Genomic DNA, 3,993 nt, shown 5'->3' with positions numbered 1-3,993 from the left:
TTTAAGTTATCTAATTCCTATAAAATTTTAATTTATAGTTGCCACTTTTTCTTTATTTTATATTAAATATTTTTAATCATTCACCATTTCTTCAATTATACACCTAACTCAATACAAGACTATTGTGGTTTATTATAATAGGGATAATGAACTGCTACCACAACAACCATTAGTTTGAGAGTCTATTTTTATCATTTTTATTAAATATTGTTATTTAAATTAGAACTATCATTTGCCTATCAAATTTATCTGAAAAAGCTTATTGTTTACATTCAAGATTGCTACCACTATAGAAAGCCTCTCGGCTTAAAGACAGTTATTTGAAGGCAAGGCATGCAAATGATTCAAAGTTACTTATCCAAGAAGAATCAAGAATAAATATAGGCAAATATTTTTATATACTAGATTTTTTTATTTAAACAAATAAAAATATTAAATTTGTTATTCAAGATAAATTAAGAATGCATGTAGATGGAGAATTATATATGCTAATTTTTTTTAAAGATTTATTTCAATTTAAGATAGTTTTATGAATAATAAGTAAAAGAAAACTTGAAAAATAATAATTTTCGCATTGCCAGAATTAGAAAGAAGCAAGAGGAAGCTCATTTTTTGTCTAAGGAGGGCGAGATTGGGGAGGTGCATAATTATATCCATCTCCTAAAAACTATTGATCTGAATGAGCTTAATATTGGGCTTCTTAGGCTTCTTGAGGAGGACTTGCAAAATATAAAGGTAGATTGACTCTTGGTGCTCTTCAAATTCTCAAGGCCATGTCCTTGTATTCCTTCACAGTAGAAAAATGGACCTTTTACACTATGGAGAACCTAAATTGGAACTACAAGTCTCTCAATGCTAGGTTTGATGATATCAATATCAAGGCTATGGTGCTAAGATGATGGATCTCAAAGACGAGATAACAACTTTTGTTAAGGATTTGGTTTGATTCTCTTTGATCCTTATTGATTTTTTATTTTGGGTCCAAGTTGTCTCTCCTAGTAGTTGCGTCTTTCTAATTTTTTTTGTCTCTAATTTTTGTGGTAGGTGTATCCTATTAGTTGTTGTTGGGCCCAATTACCGTTGCACCAAAAGCCATGACTGTTAGTGAGCATGGAACACCACATAATTAACCACCTGTGGGCAGGGGAGCGCATCGTATCACCCAACAATCTCCCCCTTGACGCGCATACCAGGTGCTTATGCGGGTTGGGAAGGCACCGGAGAGATTTGAACCCATGACCAGGCCAAGACCAGGCTCTGATACCAATTGTGGTGTTCCATGTTCACCAACAGTCATAATACATGGTAATGGATGTACCTATATATCCAATCATATCATGCCAAAATCCATGGCACCATGATCACATCCATGAACCCAGCAACTAACACTCAATGTGTCCAACCTGTCAGCATAAAATAGTCAACCACAATCCTCCACCATGACTGTACCTGGTAACAACATCTCATCCCTTCTACATGAAGAAAAAATTAGCAAATCATGTGACTTAGGGCATAGACAACCCAAATCCAAGCCACCAATCTGAATATGCATCAATAATGAAAGATCAATGGGCAAAGACAACCCATAACCAAGCTATAAATGCAACCTGTAAGTATAGACCGCTTACAACACTGCACAACTTGTAGATCCAACAAGTCATCATACATATCCAAGCCAAACACTGATAACCATATCATCATGAGACCAATATGAATAATGAACTGAGTATACAATGACATCAAATCTTAAATCTCCAATGCCATAAACTCACAATGTTACCATAGTCAAAATATACCATAAACTTTTCAAATCAATATATCACCAAATAAATCATGCCAAACTTGCACCAAATCTAAACCAATGTGTAGAGCTCTCGAAGACCTTTCTGTTGACTACTTGAAGTCCAAAATTTGACTCTGTATGCCCAAGTTATGCCCTAATACGTGCTCAAAATAAATAACATCTAACTTTAGGGCTCTTAAAACTTGACAAAATCTCAAAATCATAGAACAAAACCTATGCCAAATTGTAGTGCTCTGAATTAGGTTTCCAATGCCTATAAGAACTCTAAAATTTGATATTCTGAGAGAAAGTTATGGCTGTTTTACTAAGACAGTCTTTTTACCATTTTCACTGCGATTTTTCACCTTTTTTTTTTGACAAAAATTTCGATGGGATTAAATTTGATGGCCATCATGGGCTGAAACCAAAAAACTCTTTCATTTCTCTGAACATGGCCACTCTAGGGCATATTATATATCAAAATTTATGGAAATGTTGACCCGGATCTAATGGTGAGGTTTGTTTTTACCCAGGAGGTCATTTTTGCATACTACCCCCCAAAACCATCATTTAAATGAAACATCCGAAAAAATCTTTTGTCCAACAATTTCACATGCCCAAATCTTTTAACATCCCATCATAACAGCAAATCCAAAAACCCTCAGATCTACAATAAAAACTCATATATCTTGCCCTTTCTTTTATCCTCTCATGCATTCCCATGGATTCAATCTAGGGTTACAACAACTACCCTTGTGGTTGTTTATATAGTAGCAAGTCCCACAAAACCACTAAGTGGTAGTACATAAACCATGTGCTAAAACCATGTGCTACCTAACCCACTAACTCCGAAAAACTCTTTTGTCCAACAATTTCACATGCCCAAATCTTTTAACATCCCATCATAACAACAAACCCAAAAACCCTCAGATCTGCAATAAAAACTCATATATCTTGCCCTTTCTTTTATCCTCTCATCCATTCCAACAATTGTGTCTTTCTAGTTTTTTATCTCTATTTTTTGTGGTATCCATGGTGTTGGTGGTTTGTCTAGCATAGAATTATATTGAGATTTAATGTTTAATCTTTTGTAAACAGTACATTTGAAATTTTGGGTCCCCTCCACAACCTGTCTTTTAGTATTAATGCAAAACAAAGAATCAAAAGGAAGTGAAAAAATCTTATTCTAAAGAGTGCTAATATATCTATAATAGAAAAGAGGTTCTTAATGAATTTTTTATTTATTCTATCAATTATTATTTTAGCTTTTTACTTATGATATCTAATATATTATTAAATATTCTAGGTTTCCTAATTTTCCATTAATGTCGTTACTTAAGATGAAGTGAGTGATTTGAATCTAAATAATTAGTGCTAACAATTTAATTTTTTCTACATAATATTTTTAAGTTCAAATTTAGATTTTCACAATTCCATACAATACAAAATCATTTATTTGAAATATTATTGGTTCAAACAAATCCGTGTCACTAATTACTTCCTCCATATTACACTATTTTAATCAAGTTTTTTTGTTAACCTTTCATATCAATTTTGGTTGATTTATTTTGTAGATAATTCAAAACTTTGAATTAAACACTAGAAACATTCTATATTACTTCATTCTCCAAAAATATATAATATAATATTATGATTTCTTAAATTATTAAAAAACAATTATATTTTAGATTTTCTATCTTTGAAATAAAATTATTACTTTTATTTATTTGGTACATTTTTTTTATTTCAAGTAGTTTATCTTCAAAATATACATATAATGAGTAATGGGTATGTGTAGAATCAAATGTGTATGATATGAAATTTAAAAAATCATCTTTTGTCTTGTCTAAAAGTGTACTAAAAAGCTTGTTGATGGTTTAGTAGGTCTATGTGTGTTAGTACATAAGGGTGTAGTCCCATAAGGGGGGTTGCAGAATCTCTTTTTGTGGACTATGTTTTCAAATGAAATAAAAAATAAAAAATTCTACGAGATTAATCAGAATCTTCTCCTCTAAAGTAGCAGCCTCTACTTTTTGGGGTGTAGATTTAAGTGGGTGGAAAAGATGGGGGCCTAGAAATTGTCCCATCAGCTTAGGCTTTTCTTGTGCCACTTGTCAATCATATACCAATTTCTAATTTTTATCAATAATTTTTTTAAACATATTTATTTATTTAGTAAGTGAATTGAATGTGTTTAAAAAAAATTCATG

Source organism: Cupressus sempervirens, chromosome 11, assembly GCF_028749045.1.
Source record: "Cupressus sempervirens isolate cs-2001-9-10 chromosome 11, ASM2874904v1, whole genome shotgun sequence".
Lineage (NCBI taxonomy): Eukaryota > Viridiplantae > Streptophyta > Pinopsida > Cupressales > Cupressaceae > Cupressus > Cupressus sempervirens.
Note: the sequence above shows the minus strand (reverse complement) of the source record.